Genomic DNA, 27,906 nt, shown 5'->3' on the forward strand with positions numbered 1-27,906 from the left:
ATATTGTGTAAGCACCAGCAAATCCTTTTGAATAATATAATAGAGGGTTTTTTAAAAGATTACTGAATCTGGGACACCTGGGTTGCTCAGTTGGTTAAGTGTCAGATTCTTGATTTCCGCTCAGGTCATTATCTCAAAGTTTGTGAGTTTGAGCCCCATTTGGGGCTCTGCACTGAGGTATTCTCTCTCTTCCTCACTCTCCACCTTTCTCTCTCTGTCTCAAAATAAAATAAATAAACTTAAATAAATAAACAAGTAAATAAATAAACAAGTAAATTAATAAATAAAAGATTACTGAATCTTGGATATAGGAAAGAATTGCCTGAAGTGGGCAGAAAAACTCAAATTAGAAAGAATACTGAAATTTAATAATAAAGGTTATTTTTGACAGTATTTAAAATGAAATTGATTCAGCACTGCCTTTTGGACAGAGTGGCTTAATAGAAATATGGACAGAGCATATGATGATCAGGCAGGAGCCTGAGAAAGATGGAAAGAAGACACTCATGTATAAGGTCTTCGCAGTACAACTGTTATCGCCAAGTAGGACTATGAGTTTAGCAGGTTCACTGCTCCAAGTGCTGTGTGCATCAATGTGACCCGAAGTCTCATATCCTTCATCATTTAGTCTCCATTGACTCATATATTCTCAATGAAACATTTACTTTTTGTTTGTTGTATAGTGGCTGTCACATCCATCTTCAATTCAAAGAATTATCCTTTGTGATTTAGTTTTATTCACTTTCAGTGCACTTAGATAAAGTCATTGCTGGTAGTTATATGACTTCAATGTGGAGGTCAATTGTACATTTCTACCATCTGAACAATTATTCAGGTAAGAACTAATTGGACTCACTGACTCAGTTTCTGTAATTCTTTTTGACACAATAACTATATCACTATAATAACTTCACATAGCTTAATACCATAACATGGCTCACTTACTAGCTTTTTCACTACAAAATACACTGTGGTTTGAGTTTCAAATACACATAAAATTTAGTTTATATTTTCTGAGGGAAAATAAAGTCACAATTTATTTGACAAAAATGATTTATACCACCTTTGTAAGATATGTAAAATACTGAAACAAACTAAGGCTAACAAAGGAGTTAAAAAATATAGAAAACCGTGTCCTTAATGTTTGCTTTTAACTAACTTCTGATAAATGTGAATATAAAAGAGAATATGGCCTTTAATATTAAATAATTACAAACTGAAAACAAGGACATGCAAGATTTTAAAAATTATTTCTTTAGTCACTAAAAATATCAGTCAGATGGCCAGGAAGAAACCAGAAACAACTAACTCAATGTGAATCTGTTATTCAACTTTCCCAGAAATGAAAGGATACTCAATATGTGAAGATAAATATATAACTCGAACTCATATTGTTTCTGGCATATAGTAGGAATTTAATAAATGTATGTTAAGTGAATGGAGGAATGTGTAGCTATAGCAAAACAGAACAAAAGCGAAAGCAGCCCAGATACCCAAGGTGACCACTGACTCAGCAAGTACCTATTATGTATCTACCATACTAATCTCTCCTATCAGGCTCTGCAGAGATATAAAATTATAATACCAAATACTTTCATTTTAATGTGTGTTAAGTCTTCATCAAATGCACACATTTTCATCTTCATAATAACAAATCTCTAAGAAATTATTAAGAATTTCATTTTCCAGTAATATGGTGGGGAAAATGTTCACAGAATTGCCTGTTGATATAGAACACTCAGGGAAGATACATCTGTGATATATTTTATTGTTTTTTTAATTTTTTTAACGTTTATTTATTTTTGAGACAGAGAGAGACGGAGCATGAACGGGGGAGGGTCAGAGAGAGGGAGACACAGAATCTGAAACAGGCTCCAGGCTCTGAGCTGTCAGCACAGAGCCCGACGCGGGGCTCGAACTCACGGACTGCGAGATCATGACCTGAGCCGAAGTCGGCCGCTTAACCGACTGAGCCACCCAGGCGCCCCTGTGATATATTTTAAAGCCTAGCTGACTATTGAGAAAAAATATAAAAGGCAACAATCAAATTGAAAGAACCTTCAAAAGAAGTAACTGGCCTCCAGGGTAAGTGATACCATTTTCCCTGAGGACATCTGTCGATCCTTACTTACGTGAAACTTTGGTGTTTTGCAAACTAACAAGCTTAGATCCAACCAGATTGGAAGGTAGGTGATGGTTAATTTTATGTGCCAACTTGACTGGGCTAAAGGAAATCCAGTTAGCTGGTAAAACATTATTTGTGGGTATGTCTGTGAGGGTGTTTGTACAAGAGGTTAACGTTCGAGTGGGTGAACTGAGTAAAGCAGATGACCCTCTCCAATGTGGATGGGCATCCTCCAGTCCGTTGAGGATCTGAGTAGAAGAAAAAGGTGGAGAACAAGAAAATTTACTCTCTCTGCTTGAGCTGCCCTTGGACATGAAAGCTCCTGGTTCACTCAGACTCAGATCAGGACTTAAACCATTAACCCTCTGACACTCAGGCCTTCAAACTCTGAGTTACAACACTAGATTTCATGGTTGTCCAGCTTGCATGTGGCAGATCATGGTACTTCCTGGCCTTCATAACCACATAAGCCAATTCCTATAACTTATTCACACCCTAATGATTCTGTTTCTCTGGGGAGCTCTGATTAATACACATAAGAAATATCCACATAAAGTTGGGACCTTGGGAGATAAGCTAGAAAAATCATACCCTATAGAGGGAGAAAATAAATATATATTTCCCTTGGTTTTGGTTTTGTGTGGAGTTAATTAGAAAAAAAGAGTTACTCAGAATTCTCAAACACAAGCCCGCATTCATATGACCCTAAAACTTTGTGTGTTCCAAACCATCCCCACATACAGCAAATAATATTGCTTAGACTTGTTCCAGGTCTTTGTGTTCTAGAAGCCTAGCAAGACAAAAGCAAAGTCTAGAACTCTCACAGAGAACATTCAAGAGGTAGGGGTTCAAATCTGGGGACAAAATTACTAAATACATGAGGAAATAAGTGACCATGAGCAAGTCTAAAAATAGAAACCAAATGGAAAAAAGAGACTCATATCTGTAGATAATAAAGTTAATAGAAACAAAATAAAATAACTTTAAAATATATTTAAAAGATTAAATGTTTAATATATTAAAAGAAAGAGAGGATTAATTTGGTCAAAGGAATAAAAGACTCAGATTTAATGAGTCTGACTTGAAAAATAGCCAAGCAGAACTGTTAGAAATAAGAAACTAATAATATAATTGACTTAAAAGATGACTTTAACACGAAGAGAAAATTAGTGAACTGGGGTGCTCAACAACATTAGATACCAGGGCAACACCATGTAATACCTTGATGAGATACCACCACATACTCACTAGAATGGCTAAAATAACTGAGGACATCAAATATTTTGGAGCGGTTGGAACAATCATATGCTGCTGGTGGAAATGTAGAATTGTACAAATCATTCTACTCCTAGGTATTTTTCCAAAGGAAGTGAAAATAGTCCACATAAAGACCTGTTTGTGAATTTAATATAAACTGTTTTTTGTAAAAGTCAAATACTAGAAACAAACCAAATGCCCATCGACATTAAGCAAATAGTAAACAGAATATGTGCTATCCATAAGGTGGATTACCCACTATAAAATAGGAAGTGTTTTTAAAATCCCTTTAAAATCTTTAACAAATCAAAAGATACCAAAATTCCTATTCCTATTCATTTTACTTCCACTAGAATGTTCACAATAATAAGAGAAGAGAAACGAATAAAAAGTATAAGGATTATAAAGGAAGAAACAAAACCCTGTTTTTATAAATGGTATAACTGTTTTTTAAATGTAAAAAACCCAAAATAACTCTCAGATATATTGATGAATTTAAAGAGTGTTAGTTATTTTAGTTTGATACAAAATCTCTATACAAAATGAATCACATTTCTGCATACTAGGAAAAAATGCTTATTTTGTTAAAAGACATCATTTACAATAAGCATAAATTTATGCCACCTAAGAGAAAAAATTTCAAACTTTTTACAAGATTTTTATAGAACTAAAGACAAAACTTGGTTGGAAATCAATAAATAAGACATAAAGAATATAGAGAAACATCATGTCCATGAATAGAAAGATTCAATTTCATACATATATCAACTGCTTTCAAATATGTCTACTTATTTAATAGTTTCAATGAAAATCTCAATTGGAGTCATAAATATGAGACTCTGATTCCAAAATTTCTATCTAAGATATTTATGCAACACATATGACTTATAAAAAGTACCCAGAATATATAAAGACTTCCTATGAATCAGTAAGACAAACACAAATGACTCAGTTGAAAATAAAATGAGCAAAAGACATGAAAAGGCATTTCAAATTAATGGAAACATGAGTGGTCCAAAAATGCGTGAAAATGTATTATTAACTCACATTTGTTAGATTAGAAAATATTTAAAGTTTAAAAACAGCAAGTGTTGGGACGCCTGGGTGGCTCAGTGGGTTACGTGTCCAACTTCAGCTCAGGTCATGATCTCACAGTTCATGGTTTCGAGCCTCACATCAGGCTCTGTGCTGACAGCTCAGAGCCTTGAGCCTGCTTCAGATTCTATGCCTCCCTTTCTCTCTGCTCCTCCTCTGCTCACGCCCTGTCCCTCTCTCTCTCTTTCTCTCTCTCTCAAAAATAAATAAACATTAAAAAAATTAAAAAATAAAATAAAAACAGCAAATGTAGGTAAGGATGGGAAGTGATGTGAATAAGATTACAGTGCTGATAGTGATATAAAATGCCACACATAATATTTTGGGAAACTGTTTAGCAATACATTATACATTTAACTTTAATTAACTACACAACACTGTAATTCTACTCTGACCCATACACTCAAGAAAAACTCTTCTATTTAAAAAAAATTTTTTTGGGGGGCGCCTGGGTGGCGCAGTCGGTTAAGCCTCCGACTTCAGCCAGGTCACGATCTCGCGGTCCGTGAGTTCGAGTCCCACGTCAGGCTCTGGGCTGATGGCTCAGAGCCTGGAGCCTGTTTCCGATTCTGTGTCTCCCTCTCTCTCTGCGCCTCCCCCATTCATGCTCTGTCTCTCTCTGTCCCAAAAATAAATAAACGTTGAAAAAAAAATTAAAAAAAAAAATTATTTATTTATTTATTTTTGAGAGAGACAGAGAGAAACAGAGCACGAGTCGAGGAGGGGCAGAGAGAGAGGGAGACACAGAATCGGAAGCAAGCTCCAGGCTCTGAGCTGTCAGCACAGAAGAGGGGCCTGATGAGGGGCTGGAAACCATGAACGTTGAGATCATGAGATCATGACCTGAGCTGAAGTCGGATGGTTAACCAACTGAGCCACCCAGGCCCCTTTAGAAAAACCCTTTCATTTGTACAACCAAAAAAATATGAATACAAAAGCTCCTAGTAACCTTTTCCAAAATACTTACAAATGGAAATAACCAAATATCCATCAGTAGTAGAACAGAAAACTTTTACTATAAAATAAGCACAAGATAACAACAAAAAATAATGAATTATGGCTAAGAGTATTAATAGGAAATTTCAGAAAGAAGGTTGAAAAAAAGAAATAAGCATGTGAATAATGCACATCATATCAATTATATAAAGGTCAAAATATAGATAAATTTAACATATTCAGGAATATTTATATATGTAGTTAAAGCTAGGTAGGTCAAGCTAGGAAACAATTGCCACAAGCATCATTTTGTATTTTTGGATAATCCAGGTTGAGAAAGAAATTGAGAGAGAATGAAGCCAATAAATACTGATATTACATTACAAATAAAAAAGAGAATTGAGAAATCCTCTAGAAATTCATTCCACAAATGTTTTGACGCATTGGCTATGTGTCAGGCACTGTGCTTAGCCTGGGAGACAGTTTAAGGAGAAAAAAAGACAAAAAAAAAAAAAAAAAAAAAGAGAAAACTAGCTCACAGAACTTGATTTGATCTTTGACATATGCTCAATAAAATATCTGAGAAACAACACAGAGATGAAAAATGCTAATAGTACTGGAAACCAAAGACAGTAACATACGATCTGCCTGACCCCAGGAGCAATTTCCATTAAGCAAGAACAGAACAGCACTGAGGGGGAAAGCTGGACTCAGGAAAAAGTTAAATAATCTATTTACCCCCATTCATCTAGTACAAAAAAAAATCATAGTTGTGGATTTGAATAATATTTAATATAGAGTTGAATATTATACACTCAAATGTGTTAATACAGTACACCTAAAATAATTGATAGTATATTAAATTATGATATATTATTTATTTTTTCAATATATGAAGTTTATTGTCAAATTGGTGTCCATACAACACCCAGTGCTCATCCCAAAAGGTGCCCTCCTTAATATCCAGCACCCACCCTCCCCTCCCTCCCACCCCCCATCAACCCTCAGTTCTCAGTTTTTAAGAGTCTCTTATGCTTTGGCTGTCTTCCACTCTAACCTCTTTTTTTCCTTCCCCTCCCCCATAGTCTTCTGTTAAGTTTCTCAGGATACACATAGGAGTGAAAACATATGGTATCTGTCTTTCTCTGTATGACTTATTTCATTTAGCATAACACTCTCCAGTTCCATCCACGTTGCTACAAAAGGCCAGATTTCATTCTTTCTCATTGCCTAGTAGTATTCCATTGTATATATAAACAACTTCTTTATCCATTCATCAGTTGATGGACATTTAGGCTCTTTCCATAATTTGGCTATTGTTGAAAGTGCTGCTACAAACATTGGGGTACAAGTGCCCCTATGCATCAGCACTCCTGTATCCCTTGGGTAAATTCCTAGCAGTGCTATTGCTGGGTCATCGGGTAGATCTATTTTTAATTTTTTGAGGAAACTCCATACTGTTTTCCAGAGAGGCTGCACCAGTTTGCATTCCCACCAACAGTGCAAGAGGGTTCCCATTTCTCCACATCCTCGCCAGCATCTACAGTCTCCCGATTTGTTCATTTTAGCCACTCTGACTAGTGTGAGATGGTATCTCAGTGTGTACAACCACAGTTTATAGTTCTGACATTAAAAGTCTGTAGGAAGAATTCCTCCAACAAATGGAAAATAGTAAAGAAATTCCAAGCAAAAATTCGAGTAAGAAAATCATTATCAACAGATGTTCCATTCACTATCACATGCATATTTAAAGAATCACTTAATACAACTTGCAATTTTTTTAAGTTTATTTAATTCATTTTGAGAGCCTGACATAGGGGCTCAAACCCACAAACCACAAGATCGTGACCTGAGACGAAATCCAGAGTTAGATGCTTAACCGACTGAGCCACCCAGGTGCCCCTAATACAACCTCCAATTTTTGAGGCTTCTGTTGAAATTCCTGAAGCACAACTGATAGTGCATAATAACATAGTTCAATGTGCTTTTTGATAAAACCATAGCGTTCCCATTGTTAAGGCTTCCTTTTATTTAAAAATATCTGGAACATTTGCCAGTATTTTAAATCTACATGTTTAGAAGTTCATGAAGAACTGACAGTTTTGGAAGTGTTTTAGTGTTCTACCTCTTCACCATTAAACCTCATTATCATGATGTCCAAAAGATATGCATGACAATGTATATCAAAAACTCTGGCTCATTTGCCTCAAACCTTGCTATCATGCCCCTCTGTTTTACATTTATTCCAGCAGTGCTATTTTAGTGCAGTGTTTCATTAACCCAATTTTGAGCAGTGAACTTATTTTAATCCTTTGTAAATTGGCCCTAAGCATCTCTTCAACATCAATGAAATTTTAAAATCCTTTTTATTAAAATAGATTTTTATTTATTCTAAAGGCATCTTTTATGAATTTCATGACCAGTTGTCTTATTATTAAGTTGAGGAAACATTGGTAACAATCACTGCATTCTGCAACACTTAAATCTTTGTTGTTCCAATGATTGATTTCTGAATTTTCATACACTTATTGAAACCAACTATGACCTCAAAAATTAAAATGTGTCCTTTCACTCAGTTTCATCTCTGATTCCCAATAACATGCAAAAACTCATAGAAGCATAATCAGAGAAGTAATAAATTTATCATGCCCTCTACACTGTGACTGTATATATTCAATGATAAATTTCATACATATTCTATATCCTTCAAACTGTTTTCAGTAAACTGACAATTTTTTATTTATAATTATATCATAAATTCAACATTATCTCCAAAATTACTGACTTCAATACATGTCACATTTTCTTAATTTTCCACCCCCCCCCCCAGAAATTCCTTCTCTCTCAATTTTAATTTATCATTATTTCTGTTGGCAGAAAAAATAGCATTCCTAATAGAATTTCACCTTTGCTATAATGTTAGATCCAACTTCTATAATTTTATACATTGTCTTATTATAATTTAACTTTTTGTACCTTAAAGCTAAAGTTCAGGTTACATAATTCATCACTTCTTAGAAATATCATAATGTAGGGAGAATTTTAGTAAAAGCTGCCTTGTATGTATTATCTTGTGTGTCTCTATTGGCACCTGATGATAAATTCAGTTGTGCAACATTAAAACCTGAATTGATACAATCAGTTGATTCAATTGGTAAAGTCATAAATATGTGCAAATGATCTTCATCCTTAATTTAATATTATTTGATATTTAGTAAAGAAAAAACTCACAATAAAACACAGCTTAAATATTCAACCACTAAAGCAAAATAAGAAATGTATGTATCACATGTGCACAGCCATAGAAACTGACATTTGGTAAAAGATCAGTGGCTAGAAGCGGCATTGTTAAAGTAACAAGATCAGTTGCACATACCACATGCCATCACTTACTTTTTGATACTTGTTAATATTTTCATCCTTGAATTTCAATTCAAAATTTCTTGATGATGTTCAATGAAAATTTATAATTTTTAAACTATAGGTGAATAAATAGAACAATGACTTATGTCCTGCCATTTGCATATACTTTTGAAATCTCTATTATTTTTAAGATAACATCAAACAAAAGACTTTACCTTCTGAGAAGTTGAGAAAATTACATTATGTGCTGCCATTCCCAATATCTCTATTATGCTTTACCTTTCACCCCCCCCCCAAGGATAAATAAGGGTACTCTCTACTGTCTCTAAAATGTCAACATTGGCTACGTATATAGACAAAATAAAACCCCCTTATATTTTCACTAATTGAATTTCTATATGGCAGTCTATATATTAATTCTATAGCTATATTAATTCTGTACCTAATTTAAATATAGCTCCATGATAAAGATATTTTATATTTAGTTTTAAATCTTAACCTTATAATCATACTTTCTCTCTTGACCTAGACAAAATATATTCCAAATTTATCAGATAATAGGTGAATATACTAAATAATTATAAGAAATATCTGAAATCATAGAAAATAGGAGAGGCCCAGAAACAGACAAAATGTATCTAGATGGTTAAATGGGGAGAAACGCAGGGGTCAAATAAATTAAAATGACAAGATTAGCAATAATTCCAGAAAAATTTATAAAACAGGTTATTTAAAGGATGCAGAGTGAGTGACTTCTGACTATTCAGGAAAAGTATTCCTAGGTGTATCATTTGCTAAATGACTTCTTAATTTGTAATATATTATTTCTATTGCATTTTTCCTAACAGGATGTCCAGGTTGAACTCTGGAACTTTGAGGTAGCTTTCTTGGAGAGCTTTGCCACATGGTCATTAGCATGTAGCTAGCTGAACCTAAGTCTTAACTTAACTAAGGACTAAACCATTTACCTTTTGAGAGATAGCTACCTGCACCAAACTCTTCCCAACATTGTTGCATTATTTCAACTATATGAGTCAATATGAATCAATCTTTTTCCTTCTGTGTATTCTCTTTTTTTTAACTTTATTTATTTAACTTTATTTATTTATTTATTTATTTTGAGAGAGACAGAGAGAGCTCAATTGTGGGAGATGGGAGAGGGAGAATCCCAAGCAGGCTCACAGGGTCAGTGCACAAAGCCCAAAGCAGGGCTCCAGCTCAATAAACCCTGAGATCATGATCTCAAGAGCCAGACCCTTAACTGACTGACTCACCCAGGCACCCTCTTCTGTAATTAACCCAACTGGGATAATTCTTTTCCTCATTTTTAAGTGTCATTCAAGAATAAAGACATATTTTCTTATATGTAACCTCAGTATATAGGTCAAAAAGAACTCTAAAACTTTTATTTTTTATTTTTTAGATGCTAAACAATAATGTAGAATTTATTTTTGCTGGAATAATCCCATGTTATTTTAATAGCAGCTTCCCATCTATCTCAGTTATATCCATATATGTAAACATCTGTCTCTATAACAATCTCATTTGAATCTGTAGTACACTTGTATTATTACTTTCTCCCATCCTTCCATAAATTTTGGTATATTTTTGGAAATGTTCTAAAGGATTTTATCCAGGTACTTCATAATGTACAACAGAAGTCATTTACTTCTTGTCTAGTAAAAGTTTGCATTTGCTTACTTTTCTTTTTCTTTTTTTTTTTTTTCAGTCTTTTCTAAAAATTTTGAGGGAAGAGAGGTTTGGTGCCTTTCCAAAGAAGAGAAGCTGAGGAGATAACAGTTTATGATGAGGAGCAAGAAATACAGAGAAAATGTGCTGAAAAAGGTAAGTATTAGGGAGTTTAAATAAGAATATTTACCACAATTTCTCCCCAAGTACTGTTGTAACCATTTGATAAAGTTGACAAAACAAAAGGCAATTGTTCTATTTCCCAAAGTACAGTAACCCATAGTTTGGTTAGAGGGAGAAAATTAGTTTGGACTTGACACTGAAATTGTGTTTCTTTCTCCTTTATCCAAAAAGTGAATACATTCACACTAATTGTAGGAAGAAGAGTTTGAAGAGAACAAGTCCAGATGCTACATTTTCATTTATGCATGGAGAATACAAATGACACACAAATCTTACAGATGCCCATGGTGTGCAATACAAAGAGAGAACAGGATAGTTTCTTAAGGTAGGCAGAAGGAAAGGGGGCTGGAAAGGGGCTCTATTACTGACCCCTCTCCCTATTACTGAAATCTTGGAATGATCATCCTCTCCAAAAACGTCACCTAAGGAAGATTGAAAAATAGCTCCAGTAAATATTTTAACAAACAAGGGGGAGGAGAACAAAAGAGATAGATGGAATATATAATATTTCACTTCAAATTAAGCAGAAAATCTGCCACCTAAAAATCTTTGTTATGTTGCTTTCACTCACAGTTAGCAAACTAATGGCAATTACTTTGGATTTATCTGATGGATAATAGCAACCTCTCTTATCCGTTCACTCTAGCGTTCACAAAAGAAGCCTTTCTAAATTTTTAAAAGGGGTGCCTGGGTGGCTCAATCTGTTAAGCGTCTGACTTTGGCTCAGGTCATTATCTCACAGTTTGTGAGTTCAAGCCCTGCGTTGGACTCTATGCTGACAGCTCAGAGCCTGGAGCCTGCTTTTGATTCTATGTCTCCCTCTCTCTGTCCCTCTCCCACTGGCTCTCTCTCTCTCTCTCTCTCTCTCTCTCAAAAATAAATAATAAAACATTAAAAAAATTAAAAATAAATAAATAAAGTTTTAATAAATGTAAGAAAGGCAATCTTTCTAGGGAAATACTGAAAAGTTTCTGGGACAAAAACTCCATTGGTGATTTGGAAAATCATATGTGTGTGTATATGTATGTATATGTGTGTGTGTGTGTGTGTGTGTGTGTGTGTGTGTGTGTATAGCTTTGCTACTTAAATGTAGTCCACAGACCAGCAACATTGGTATCCTCTAGGAGTTCAACAGAAATGTATATTCTTAGGCCCATCCCTAGACCAATGAATCCAAATAGGCATTTTAACAAGATAAGATCCCTTAGTGATTCACATATACATTTAAATCAAGAAGTACTGCCCTAGGATTTCAGAAATGGTTTATGAACTGTCCAAATATATCCTTTTTCCTTCATGAAAACATTTTTAAGAGTTTCCAGTGTTAAAAATAAAAATATTCAGCTTAAAAAACCCACAATACATTTTACATATCTATATTATTGTCAAGCGAATGGGTTCAGAATGCAAATCAACAAAGCAAATAATGCAAATCATTTTATTTTATACCTTCCACCATTCACTCTTATAGAAGAATTGAGTTACTAAAATTGAAGACTGGAGAATTGGCCACTGAGGAGTGCTCTCAGATTGTGTTAGGTTGGAGAATAAACCTAGATGGCTCTGCAAGTTTCTGACAACTTGCACATTTAGCTATGGCTAAGTCCTCCTAAGCTGCTCTGCACCATGGTGTTTCCACCTGGCATAAAAATAGCACAGTATTGTCATAAGCACTTAATTAGCTGTATTAAATAGACCTATGTTGCAGATATATCCAGGACAGGGGGAAGGGAGGGAGAGGAAGCAGACCAAAATTTCAAAATGAAAGACCTAAGATTAATTTTCTCAAGAAAAGGTTGATACGACAATGAGATATGAAGTAAGAAATAGAAGTCTTATTCTCAGGGCAGGTAAAATGGGATCATTGTTTAATCTGTGTCAATATATTAACTTATTTCTTTAGTTTTATATCGCCCTACTCTGTGCTGTATCTAGGATATAATTTGAGTATTTACAACTTACAGGTCATAAGAGACAGCTGCCTCCAAGTAGACTGTAATTTTATCTCAATGATAGTTCCCAAATGTTTAAAAAATGATACTACAATTCAATGTTTAGCTGGTATCAAGTTGGTCTAAGAGTAGAATATTCCAGTTTTAAGATAAATTCTGGAGATCTAAGGTACAGCACAATGATTATAGTTAATAATTCTCTAGTATACACTTAAATTTTTTTAATGTTTATTTATTTTTGAGAGAGACAGAGACAGAGTGTGAGGGGGGGAGGGGCAGAGAGAGAGGGAGACCAAAGCAGGCTCCAGGCTCTGAGTTGTCAGCACAAAGCCCAACGTGGGACTTGAATCCACGAACCATGAGATCATGACCTAAGCTGAAGTCGGAGGCTTAACCAACTGAGCCATCCAGGCACCCCTCTATATATAAACAGTGGCTAAGAGAGTAGGTCTTAAATCTTCTCACCACGGAACAGAAATGGTAGATACATGATGTAATGGAAGTGTTAGCTAACACTATGGTGTCATCATTTTGCAATATATAAGGTTACCAAATTAACATATTACACCAAAAACCACATATTAACATCGTAAACATGTGCAATGTTATATGTCAGTGATATCTCATTAAAGCTGGAAAAAATATCTTAAAATGGAAACAGTTTCTAGTCATCTAACAACACTTGAAACTGCCTCCCAATTGCCATTGAGGCTCTTTGACCTCTACTTTGTTAATCAGGAGCTAGAACCGCCTAGAGGTTTGGCAAGGGCAGCTGTAGGACAACTGATAGCAAATAGCATAGCCCTGATTTTCAGCATGTTGGATTCTCTTCAAATCTTGTAGCTCACAGTCCATGGATAATTAATGGTCATCTCCCCAATATAAAACAGCAAACCACTGACTTTATAACTAGAATTCTCAAATAAATGACACTGGTAATAAAGAAATCTATATTTCTATAAAAAATTATCTTGACATTCAAAGAGTTTGTTGATATTGCACACTGTTATCAACTGAACATTTGTGTCCCCGAAATTCATATGTTGAAGCCTTAACCCCCAATGTGATGTTATCTGGAGGTGGAAACTTTGGGAGGTAATTAGGGTTAGGTAAAATCATGAGGAGCAGGAACCTTAATCCCATCAGATTCTATCAGTTTGGTGTACTTATAAAAGGATATGTGAGGGGCGCCTGGGTGGCGCAGTCGGTTAAGCGTCCGACTTCAGCCAGGTCACGATCTCGCGGTCCGTGAGTTCGAGCCCCGCGTCGGGCTCTGGGCTGATGGCTCAGAGCCTGGAGCCTGTTTCCGATTCTGTGTCTCCCTCTCTCTCTGCCCCTCTCCCGTTCATGCTCTGTCTCTCTCTGTCCCAAAAATAAATAAACGTTGAAAAAAAAAATAAAAAAAAAAGGATATGTGAATTCTAGTTCCATTTCTAATTCTTCCACTTAACATTTCATATATAATGAAGTATGGAGTGTTCACCAAGTGCCCATACACAATATTTGTACTTAAGATGTTAATGGTTTGGGATAACTACAAGTCATCTAAACTTATAGGGCATCAGTATCTCATACGGAAAATGGATTTGCCATGTTAATGCACATCTCTTTTCTGTCTTATGCAATGTTAGGACAAATGAAAACAGATTTTAAAATATACTAATGGATTTGTTAAAGGTGATGCAAGTCTATTTATTAAAATAATGTTGTTATTATCTGAATGCTGTCATTAACCTCTAGAACCTAGAGGCCAAATCAACAGCACTTTCTGTACTTCCAAGTATCAGGGCAATCACAGTGTATTTCAGCAATAACATAAGCTGAGAAGTAATTGCCAAGAAAAGGTAATGTTATTTTAGATAGTCACATTAAAAAGTTTAATATGAAATAAGAATAAATACTTAGGTATTCAAGGTACCTGAGAGTTCCATTTATACTTATTATCATAGCAAGTGAAGAAATTGGCTGACCAAATAAAACAAGTAAATTTTAGGGGAAAGTCAACATTAATAGTACTCTGAAAAATACAGTAAAGACATCAATTTAACATTGCTCATTGCCTTAAAATTTTGAAGTGAAAAAAATATATGTTCGACCACATTAAAAACATCATCTCCAGGATTTTTACCTCTTGACAACAACCCTTCATCTCTAAAAGTGTGCCTGTTGCTGGCTAAGGGCATTAGACTGTGAGCTCCTTGGAGGCAGGCATAGTATCTTAGTCATCATTGTATCTGATACAATGTTTAGTAAATGTCTGCAGAGTACATATGGCTCCCTTGAATGTGCTAATCTTGTATCATTATTTGAATAGGCTGCACCATTGTTTGTCATAAACCATTAAAGTATCCCAGTAATTGCTGTGTATATCCAAAGCTTGTCTTGAGGCTGCCTATTACATCGAGGAGAGGCAGAAAATCCATTGTCAGTTCAAATATCAGCAACATTACTGGGAATGTTCAATTCAATTCACTAACGTTTTGTTAGGCTCCTGCTATGTCTTTTAGCATACTAGATTCTATAAGAAAATAAAAGCAGTAATATCATGATTCTTGCCCTTAAGAGGGACTAGTCCATATCTATTCCCACATCAATGTGCTGTTAAAATTATTTTTCAAGGAAAAATATGCCTCAATCATCCCCAGTAAGTCACTGCAGCTTTTTTTATTAGGTAACTCAAGTCCTATACAGGGCACTTCTCACAAATGGCAGGTCTGAACAAACAAGACACTAAAGGATCTAGGGGAATTATAATAGTAGGTGAGCAAAGGAAGAAAGCAAGAAGTTAAGTACCACTGTAACTAAAATAATAGCTAAAAATGAAACTACCATAAGGAGAATACAACAATAAAAAGAAAAATACTGCCTGAGGAAAAAAAATCATCTGGATCTTACAGGTAGTGGGCTACTTTTTTTCTTTCCATCTAATCTTCTAATCTTAATTTAGAAAACAATGAATAAAAAGTTTGCAATAGAAATTGTGAAGAAATGAGGTACTGCCCATGACTGATTAGCCAGGAGCTTCTACAATAAACAAGGATAAGAGGAAATATCTTGATGAAGCCAAGACATCTGCTGCCAGTTCTAATTTCATTGGATAGTTTGACTAGAGAGGGGTTTTCATCTAAATTAGTTGGTAGCATTTGCATTTTAATGGAACTTTTTGAAAGGTGTAGTGACCAAAATATTTTAGCTGTTTCCCCAGGGAGGGAAATAGAAATTAAATTCATTTCAAAATTCTAAAGCAAGTAAATAAAGAACCCATTCTCATAAGACTGAATGAAGCAAGTCTAGTGAACAATTCAATACCAAATCAATAAATATTTCTAAATAAGAGATTCTTGACATCTGAAATTATCTCACCATAATCAAGAGAAAGAAATTCAACCGAGATTTACAAACAAGTCAGGGGGTTTAAATGTCTTCAAATGAAACTCACCTACCTCCCAAGTGGTGCTGACTGTCAGTCTTTTGTCTCCATTGCCAGAATTGAATTCTAAAAGAAAGGGCAGGTGATCTGCTGATGAATTTGCCTGCCTTGGACTATGCTACTGGTGTTCTCCAGTTGCCAATCTGCCACTTTACTTTTTTTTTTTTTTTTAGGAATGCTCATGAAATTCTAATTTTTTTTCTTGTTGACACAACTTCAGATTTATTTAATTGAAGAAATACAAAAGATTTTAAGTATGTCAGTCTGAGAGTTAAGCTATTTCTCTTGAATGTTGACAAATGGTTGTTTAACAGTAATTAGCCTAACCAGTAATGTCCATAGGATGAGATAATAATAATAATAATAATAATAATAATAATAATAATGAAATAATTATAATTTTGATAGAAAGATCAAGTATTTTGAAACTAGTGTTATGTGCCCTCATGTGCTTCTTACACAGAAAATAGAAGCAAAAAGAAGCAATATATTTATCCTTTTCCCATTAATTGTGCAAACAATTCATGCAGAACTCAAACAATTCGTCCTTGTTTCCTCAGTGAGTCAGGTGCAGACTCAACTCATGGAAACTGAGGTAAGCAGAAAGGAGGTATACATATAGGATAAATTATCAGATCAAAGTGAACATGCTTTCAATATTGATGAATTTTTTAAATCTGCATTTCTGTTGGTAGTTTCTACCTGGCCAATATAGTCTTCCTCTTGAAATTTTAATGCCAATTCAAATATATGCCAGAGAGAGAAAGAAAGGAAAAAAAAAAGTCTACTTGGATTCATATGAAACTCTGAGATCTTGGATTTATTATTTATGAAGGCATAAATCCTGGAAAGCAGGTTAATATTTGTCTCTATTTTTGCAAGTGAAAGAAATGAAATGCACACAATTCTTTAGCAATGGGAACTACAAACTCTGGAGGGAGCAAAGAGAAACCCTTTAGCCAGACATTCCATTAGGTCCTCCTGCAGGTGGTGTTCTTAGTCACCCATGCCACCTGAACTTCCTTATTGTTATCATTTCCTGAAGGTTTGAACCAAGAGAACCCAGTCTCAGATGATTCTTAATTTGCTGGCCTGAAACCAAACCTGAAAGACAGGAAGGAGAGGGACTCATCTAATGAGCATAACAGCAAGTGAGTCACAAAAAGAGATAAAGTAGAAATGAGAGCGAAAAGTTTCCATTTTTCCTGTAACTCTTGCTTTTTTTTTTCTTTCTTTCTGAATATGGTGGTGGTTTATCGCTTGTTCTCTAATAGGTTGTGGAACTCAATACATTTATCGAAGGAACATTCTACACTGGCGTATCCAAGCTGGGCACCTATCTCTCCAGATGAGGCCAACAATTATCACTGGAAAAGCACAGAGGGTGGGAGGTGACAAATACAGGACTTAAAGAATAATATAAAGCATAAAAGTTTGCTACTAACATTCTACAAAGTTCCATAAGAAAGCTTGTGTGGGCACAAACGTTCTAGGACCAGGCTATGAGAAAACAGTGTCTCTGTTTTAATGGAAAAGACTACTAAAAGTGCTACCTTATGCCTACCAACTCAGAATCAAGTTACTGTGAAGTGATTACAGACTTTTTTTTTCTAATATGGATACAATTTAAGTGAAATCTAACTTCTGGGAGTCAAACAGGAAGAACATTCAGCTCAATCTGACAAGATGACAGAGGATCTGTCACTAACCCAATGGTTGTGTCTGTGCACATTTCCCTGCAGTGTCCTTGCAAAGGAAGCACTCTTAGTTTTGTAATAACTCAGGAGGAACAAATTGTGTCTTACCATTCACTTAGGCAGTTGGTGCCTGGGCTAGAAAAGTAACAAGACGGGTGACATTCCACTGATTATTTTTATAGCACTCAACACCATAGCACATATGCTTGTTAGCCTAATAACCATCACAAATGCTCTGAGGACACATGGGTGGCTGACAATGTACCAAAGGTATGTACACCTGCCATGAAGCCACAGGGAAAATGGAAGCAGGGAAAGGAAAAAGGTAACACGCAAAATAAATCTGGTGAAAGAAAGAAAGAAAGAAAGAAAGAAAGAAAGAAAGAAAGAAAGAAAGAAAGAAAGAGGAAGGAAGGAAGGAGAAAGAAAGAAAGAAAGAAAGAAAGAAAGAAAGAAAGAAAGAAAGAAAGAAAGAAAGAAAGAAAGTTTCTAGTAGACTTGAGTAGAGGGGGTTAAAAAAGATAGGCACATACTAGAAACCTATTATAACTAGCCACTGTGAAACCAAAGACATCCTCTTGAGAGATTATACTTCAGACAAATAAATCTTTTTTCAGGTTTATTTGTATTTATTTTGAGAGAGAGATATAGAGCAAGCAAGGGAGGGGCAGAGAGAGGAGGAGACAGAATCCCAAGCAGGCTCCAGGCTGTCAGGGCAGAGCCCAATGCAGGGTTTGAACTCATGAACCATGTGATCATGACCTAAGACAAAGTCAAGAGTCAGGCACTTAACCAACTGAGCCACCCAGCGCCCCCAGAAATAAATCTTTCAAAGTAGCATTCCAAAATGGTTGCAGTTTGTACCAACTGTCTTCTGGCTGGCTTCAGAATCTTTACATGATCACTATGGATATTCCACCCACTCCAGATAACAGCATGTGGAAGAGAGAATAGTTTCCAGATTTCATGAAGATAATGTAAAGACTAGTTGAAAATTCCTGAATTTAAATTATGGAATGAGAGGTATATACTCACTTTCTATATAATTACCTTAGGCCCTACCACCAACTTCAGAAACTGGAGAGAGAGGTTCTCATATTAATTTTAATATCCCTTTCTGGGGGCACCTGGGTGGCTCAGTCGGTTGAGCATCCAACTTTGGCTCAGGTCATGATCTCGCGATTTGTGAGTTCGAGCCCTGCGTCGGGCTCTGTGCTGACAGCTCAGAACCTAGAGCCTACTTCAGATTCTGTGTTTGCCCCTCTCATGCTCATGCTCTGTCTCTCTCTGTCTCTCAATAATAAATAAACGTTAAGAAAAAAAAATTTAGGGGCGTCTGGGTGGCGCAGTGGGTTAAGCGTCCAACTTCAGCCAGGTCACGATCTCGCGGTCCGGGAGTTCCAGCCCCGCGTCAGGCTCTGGGCTGATGGCTCAGAGCCTGGAGCCTGTTTCCGATTCTGTGTCTCCCTCTCTCTCTGCCCCTCCCCCGTTCATGCTCTGTCTCTCTCTGTCCCAAAAATAAATAAACGTTAAAAAAAATTTTTTTAAAGAAAAAAATTTAATATCCCTTTCTCTTCTCACCAAAAAACTTATTAAAAAAACCTATAAATACCAAATTATTCTAGGCCTCAAAATACAGCATGCTCATTTGTTACTCTATTATAGTATTTCCCTAAGCATTTTCCATGGAACACTTGTTTCTTCTGATACCCAAGAATAAAATGATTTCATTTTTAAATAACTTAAGAAATGCTTGAACTTACATAAAGACTCACAATGACTATAAGCATGTTAAAAATTCAAGAAGTCCTTCAGTGAAAGAAATCTTTTCACCAGACCAAAACCAAAACAAAACAACACCACAAGAAAAGACAAACACAGACTACCATCTCTTATGAATATAGATGCAAAAATCCTCAACAGAATCTAGCAACATATTCAAAAGGATTCTACACCATGATGAAGTGGGATTTGTTCTAGGAATGCAAGGTAGGTTTAACATCTGAAAATCAATTAATACATCATACAATTTATTTACATGAAATGTCCCAAGTAGGAAAATCTATAAACACAGAATGTAGACAGGCAGTTCCTGAGGGATGAGGCAGGATGGATGTGACTACTGCAGGGTATGGTGTTCCTTTTTTGGGTAATGAAGATGTTCTGAAATTTATTGTGGTAGTGGTTGCACAACTCTGGTGAGTATACTAGAAGCCAATAATTTGTACACTTTAAGTGAATTGCCTTAATGTGAATCATATCTCAGTGAAGGTGTGACTCAAAAAAACGTTTTCAGACATATTTTTCCTTTCTTTATAGAGAGAATGTGAGCGGGGGAGAAGGGCAGAGAGAAACAGAGCAAGAGACAGAGAAAGAGAGAGAAAGAGAATCTTAAGCAGGCTCCGTGCTCAGTGTAGAGCCTAATGCAGGGCTTAGTCCCACGATGCTGGGATCATGACCTGAGCCAGACATTTTGTATACAATCTCACTAACATCCCTAGAGTCATAATTTTGTCAAGTACTATTTTTTCCTTTTCAAATGCTATTTCTTTTGCCTACTATCTACCCTTTTTTTGTCTTAAAAACTTCTACTCCTTTATTAATAATCAGCCAAACTTTCACCACCACTGTAATGCCTTCTATGATTTCCTATCATAGAAGGCAAATATCTTTGAAACATTTTTTGGCTATGACCCACACATAAGCCCTGAATGGACAGATGGATAGATAGATGATAGATAAATTAAACCATTTTTTACAAAGCAAATACTTATCTTTACTACAGGTACTCCATCTTCTATGTATTTTATTCAGGTGTAGTGTATTTCATTTTTAATTGTTTTCATGACTTATTAATGATACCCTAATGAGTGGCAAGCTGCAATTTGAAAAATATTGTTCAAGATAAATGGATCCCATGTTTTACATTTTAATATAAGTATCCCTTTATATGTGGGTTTCCAATAGTCAATAATCTTATCTTGAATTACTGTAATAAGATATTGTAGTCATTGTTGATATGCTTCATTCATCTTCTTTTCAAATGTTAGAGTTCTACTACTCTTTTGAGTATTCTAATTCTGGGCTACACAGGGAAGTAAATTTTTTTATGCCAGGGAAATATTGTTTTTTGCAGAAAAAGCCTCAATCTCTTACTTAAAAATGATTCTTGGTTCCAAATGCCCTGTTACATTACAAAGAAAATTGTTCTTCTCTACAATACGCTCCATGAAATGATGGTTGACTGTTTTATTTAATATTCTTGTAACGGCTTCTGAGCTGTAACTCTATGTTTCCTTCTCTACTCTGAGTTTTATATGATCTAAACAAGCCACTTTGTGTCCTGCTCTGTGTTCTCCTTTTAATGTGAGCAGAATGAAAACAGAGTGAAAACAACTTCAACCTAAGCAGAGATATGGCTACAAAGTTTATTCTTACTATATAATGGCATTAATTGCATCCTATGAATTGTACCACAAGTAATTTTATAATTGAAATAAGTCATGTCCAGCAATAAGTAGGCTTCCCAAACAACGTGGTCTCTGATTTTCATTTTTCCTGTTTTCATACCTATTTATGATGATAATGATGATTGTCCAAACTGTAAATAAGTAATTCATACTAGGAGAAAATAAGAAGAAGCAGATATTGAATTTGACAATCACTTCCTTCTTTGATAATAGGGCTAGAGCAATATTGGACATAGGTATTTCTAAGTTTATTCTACATATAGCAATTGAATTTATTTCGCTAAGAAACTGCTGTGCATGAGAGACAGAGACAGAGAGAGAGAGAAACAGATATACAGACAGACAGAATAGAGACAGAGAGACAGAGACAGAGAGAGTTTTAGAAGGACCAGAGCACATTTACACGTTATAAGTCACATGGCCTGGGCGTCAGAAATTCTCTCCTTCATGAATAATTCCAGAGAAATTGTCCATACAGAGAAACTTTGCAAAAATATTAGGCATACGGGTTTAGAAGGGATGGCCTTTGTTTAAATCCCACTTGATCTTAATGATCATCTTCTCTCTACAAATACTAACTCCATTCTTACAACTATGTGTATGTTATATCTAAATATCATCTTGCTATATTTTCTTCAAACTAAAATTTCGTGTCTCAGAGCTGCACACCCTTGTTTTTTTAAATATTTATTTATTTTTAAGAGAAAAAGTATGGGGGGGGGGAGGGACAGAGAGAGATGGAGACAGAATCCGAAGCAGGTTCCAGGCTCTTAGCTGTCAGCACAGAGCCCAACGCGGGTCTTAAACACAGGAGCCATGAGATCATGACCAGAGCCAAAGTCGGATGCCCAACTGACTGAGCCACCCAGGCACCCCTGCACACCCTTGTTTTTTAAGCAGTCCTATGCCTCCTTCATTAATTTGCATACATTGGTAAAAGTCTGCAAAAATCCTATCTTCTTTCCACATCCTTGGACTAGTCCTGAGAACCATAAACTTAATGAGCACTTTATTGACTTTTGTGTGTGCTACAGATTCTTCATAAGGTCACTAACTTCAAGGGACATAAAATCCAGCTGCAGAGGTGAAATCATGAATATCAACGAGTAAAGAAACAACAACAAGAATTTGTGGTGCGTAGCACAAGTGCTACAGGAATTTAGAAAAGAGAAAGTGCACTAAGTCTCCTGATAGTTGAAGAAGGTCTTCTGGGATAGGGAAGAACTGTCCTGGAGGGGTACAAGGTATGTGAATAGGTAGGAAAGGAAGTATATTCCAATGAAGGAAATACATTTCAAGTCTTAATCTATCCTTTCTACTTATGTTATCCTTTATTTTTTTTAAGTTTATTTATTTATGTATTTAGAGAGTGAGAGTGTGCAGGAGGGGCAGAAAGAGAGAGAGAGAGAGAGAGAGAGAGAGAGAGAGAGAATCCTAAGCAAGCTTCACATGTGCCAGTGCAGAGCCCTATGTGGGGCTCAAATTCATGAACCGTGAGATCATGACCTGAGCCAAAATCAAGAGTTGGAAGTTTAACCAACTGAGCTACCCTGGGGCCCCATCTACTTACATTATCTTAAACAAGTTAATTAATATATCTGAGCCAATACTATTCTTATCTCTATAATTGAGATGAAGTACCTACAGTGCTTGGCAGTTAGTAGGTAATCAATATATGTTTATTGTTTTCCTTTTCTAAAGAGGATTAATAAAAGTATAATTGTAAATAAGAAATAATTGCTATGTTATTAATTTGGGGTAAGAAATGTTTTTTAAGAGCTCAATTCAACCATGAATCTCTTACATGTAACATGGTAACTAGAATGAGACCATTGTAAAATTGCAAATATCATGGACATTCATATTCAAATGAAACAACATATGGCAAGAGAGTATCTCTTGCCCACTTTGCTCCTCTTTACTCATGTCATCCTCATTACTTTTGAGGAGGAGACATGTGGGCATAATAAAGTTATCAGACTATTGCTGTGAATGACAAATGGTCTTAAAAAGTAGATGCTCCAGTCTGCAGAATGCAACAATCCATAATACACAGGAATTGACGGAAAGGTCAGACTGAGCTGCAGGGAAGAGAGAGGGAAAATAAAGGAGAGAGAAAATTCAAGGTGAATAGATCCCTGAATTGATGAGAAGCCCGTCTGGAAAGTGAATAAAGAATGCCTTCAGCTTCCTGAAGACTTAGAATATATTCCTGGTTGCCAGAAGTAGTATAAGAGTCCCAGTCATTGAATCTGTGATCCTTTCCAACTGATACTGAAATTAAGGGCAGAATTTCCTAAAAATATAACCAAAGGTCAAATGGAAATAGTATAGATTATCCAGTTTGGGATTCCCATGTTACTGCTGGCCCACCCCTCCCTCCCATCTCCTGCCACAGCATCAATATGCTGACAGTTCTACCTTCTAAAGAAGAAAAGAAACGCTTGTCAAAAGATTTGTGTTTAAACAAAGTGTTGACATTGAATACTAAGATTCTGCTGGGATGGGCAATGTGGATTTCACAGGATTCAGCATATGTCTCCTCTAGCATGGTTTATTTTCCTCTGTGGCCTGAACACAACAATGCTGTCATGATTTTGTGAATAAATCTTTCAGTGAACTTGCATCTGAGAGTTTCCATTGATTTCATATACATCTTCTGAGGGTGTGCTATCTGCCAAGTAGGTGCCATAAGCAATATAACATATATCTAATATAGGGACAAAGAGTGACAGTGTGGAATAATAAATTAAATGTTGTAAAAGCTGAGATAAAAAAGTAACAAAATCTGAATGCTTAAGAAAGTTTACATGACACTTATTCAGTAGTACATACTAGGCAATAAGAAGAGGAAAGACAAAAAAAGAATAAAAAAAACCATAAAAAGCAGAAAACAAGCTATCCTAAAGAATGCATAGTTGTTGAAGACTACATGGGAGATTGTTCCAGTTATAAAATAGCTCTAACCCGAACCATTTTGAATGTGTATGATGGCTCTCAGGACCACCATAAACAGAGCCCTCTCACCAGAAGGCTTTCAACCCATACTCAGGAATATCTTCCATATGTCAGCCAGAACTCTGACATCTCCCCTCTCATCTCAGCACATCACTTCTTATCTCTAAACTCATATGTTTACTTGCTGCACATGTATTTTTTTTTTTAATTACAGGATATATATAGAAGCATCTCTTAAAGTTATTCCACAAGCTAATCAAGAAGTTAAACTTATGAAAATTGAAATATGTGGATTTTGTGACAAAAGATTTTAGGTAATTAGAAAAAAGTGGGAAAAATAAAGATATCTGTGGGGAATTAGCTTAGGAATTCCTTGAGCCTGCACTGATGGGTTAACAAGGCACAAAGAATTAGAAAGCCATAGGATGCTCATACCCAAGTTTGGGTAAACAAGATTAGGTAAATAGATATAGAGAGGGTGGGGCCAAGGCCCCAGTTTAAAGAGGGCCGGGCAAAGGCCCGGATACAAAGGTATATGAGGTAAATAAGGTTAGGCATTCAGGGCGGATATGCCCCCAATTTAGTACTATGGCAGAGAGCTGCTTTCACAGGAAGAAAGGACCAAATTAGGTAAACAGGTCAATAGGGCTGTAGACCACTGAGGGGTGAAGTTGACCAGAGCAGAGCTAATTAGCAAAAGAAAGGTGCCTTTTTGACCCTGAGGTAGCAAGCTCTATTATCCTCTAGGCTAGCTAAGATAGACAAGACGCCTCATGTCTGCCTTAACCATCTGCCCGGCGCCAGGATTTTGTTTTATATTGATCTAAATCCCTAACACCGTTCATCTTCAAAACCCTCTTTCCCTCAAGCCCATGAGTTAATGTTCACAGATTCATTTTCTCTTTGTGCATGTCCATCACCATGTTTGTAAGCCTTCTGATCCTAACAGAAACAGCGCAAGGACCCTTAATCAGGGTTCTTGTCTTTTCCCGGACATTAGCCATCTCTTGCATTTTAATCCTGTGTCCAGCTTTCTTGCTAGACAAGAAAGAACTTTAGACCCAGAATCTAGGATAGGTATCAATGAAAAACTTAAACGAACATAAGTATATTGACATAATGTCTCATGCTTATTGATAAGAACTTTCAGTGCCAAATCCTTCAACCTACAAGTCCAAGTGGGCTTGTGCCAATATTCAACTGATTATAACCCTAATCAGGGTTGTTGACATTAGATTCAGGTGACATTAGTACAGTAATAAGCAAGTACTGTTAGTGATCACCTCTAAAACATTGGGAATGAATCAAAAAATAATTCTAAAAATCTTCCTTAGTTTTCACATTCTATGATTCATGATACTGCATCTGCATTCAGAATCTTCAATGAGTCTTGCTCATCTCACCCTAGTGCATTCACATTGGTCAAGAATGTTCTTTCCTTATTCTTCTTGCCCTACTTCTACTCAATTTCCACACACACCCTTGAAGGATCATCGCAAATGTCCCCATTTCCAGGAAACACTTACTAAACCCCCAGATTATATCAGAACCTCTTCTTATATAGGCTCACAGATTCTTCTTCTTTAGAGTGCTAGCATTATCTTTATTGCAACTAAACAATTTCATGTGCAATTGCTGACAAAATGTATGTGTTCCATACTGACATGTAAGTTCCATGAGCTAAGGGACATTATTTGTTTTATTCATAATGGATATCTACATCAAGAATTGTGACTGATCCATAGTAAGTCTTAGAAAATATTTGTTGAATGAGTGAATGCTCCATTTAAATTCCACTTGCTGAATTGAGAAAAATAAAACCCCATGATAGGATGAAAGGAAATGTTAGAATCTTCAAGTAACTATGATATGTTCATCACCTCAAAATCAGTCATTGTTCTCAGCCCCATAGGCAGATGATTCTAGTGCAATGAAGAGTATGATTTAAAAAAAAAAGTCAAGGATATTTCAGGTGTGAGAATTAAAATAACACAGGCAGGACATTAGAGCCCTATCCCCTGTGAAAGGAGAAGAATCCAAATCATGCTAGGTCCTCATAATATATAGATTTATTTCCATTTGACCATTCGTGTTCATTCCCCTATTTTCTCTACCCTGCTCTATATCCTGAGAAAATGACCTCAGTGGAGTAGACCACCTTGTCCCTTGATGTCTGTCTGGCTTTGTGTGGAGTTCAGCCCGTGGTAGATTCCAACAGGTCAGAGGGCAGAAGAAAGACATCAGGGGCTTTATTTCCCGCATTCACTTCCTGACTGATCACAGCCTGGCAATGTGTGGGGAGAGTGTGGTATGTGGTGAGGATGTTGGGGAATTTTGGGGGTTTTTTGTCCTCTTTAGTGTCTCTAGAGTCCAACTTCCCTACAACTAGGAGTGATAAGCAAGCTGTGTGCATATGGCCCAGGCTATTTGTAACAGAAGGCACAAAATGAGAGTACGTGTCTTCATTTCCAAAAAGTTTATGTTCTAGTAAGTACATCTACAATAAACCATGGGAATCCCATGATAAACTCATGGGAACTTCTCTAAGGGTACTTGGAAAAGTTAATTAACTCCTTTTGGTGATTAGAAGCTTTCACAAATTATTGTACTATGCCTTTTAATTATATATTGGTTTGAAAAATTACTTAGAAGACTTCAAGGAGGAATCCAGTTTCATTGCAGTTGTATAAGACTGATATGACATTGGAGCAAAAATCAAAAATCATGTATGGAAGGAAGAGAGCTCAGATATCATGCTAACAAGGTCAGATACAATAATGTGCATTATGTTATCCCACACTTGAAGTAGAGGCACAAATTAGACCCAAAGTCTAGATCTTCTTCTGATCTCTTTGATTATCATCAAAGGCATACGCACTTAATAAAAACATATGGCTTAAAATTTTTTTTTAATTTGGCCTACAATGTAGTATATTAAAATTTCTTATTTTAATCACTAGGGAGTTTAGTAAAATGTGAGTGAATACTTGAAAATATACACAAACATCAAATAAGGAATTAATTATTTTATGACTAGTATTTGGTGTCAGAAAAATACCTTAATATTTGGTGATGATGGTGATATAATTAATAATAATAATGTCTAATATGCATGACACTTTCTATATGTCAGAAAATCTGATATTAGTTATTTCAATTAATACTCAAATCATACTATAGAAGATGAATATTCATAGTATCGTCATGTTTTAGAGTGGCTACCATACTTAAAGCAATTAAGGAACTCACCCAAGATTATAGGGCTAAACCCAAGAATTTGAATTTGGTCCTATATTTGTATAATCCAGAACCTTGTTCTCTGATTTTAAAATAGCTTAAATCATCCTATGCTATATTTGCACTGTGCAAAGGAAAGAATTGATATTCCATGATAATAGCCTATCTCATAGTCCACAAGGAGAATTTCTGGAATCATGTCAACAAAACTTAGAAAGAAGATGCCATGCATGATATATTCTGGTGTTCTATTTCTGCCCTTGGCCCATCCCAATTATTCACTTTCACCTATGTATGATAAATCACTTCAATGTATTTTACAAAAAATAAATCTAGTACCCACTTTAAAAAAAAAGATTTATTTCATATATCTCTTACTTGTAGGAAAACTCCTTAAATAAAAAGCAATGGAAAATAACATATACAATAATACCAGAATTTTCATTAAATTTTTAATATTACTGAGTCACATAAAATGTTCCAGCACTGAATAAAAAAGTAAAAATACACTAGA

Source organism: Felis catus, chromosome D3 (assembly GCF_018350175.1).
Source record: "Felis catus isolate Fca126 chromosome D3, F.catus_Fca126_mat1.0, whole genome shotgun sequence".
Lineage (NCBI taxonomy): Eukaryota > Metazoa > Chordata > Mammalia > Carnivora > Felidae > Felis > Felis catus.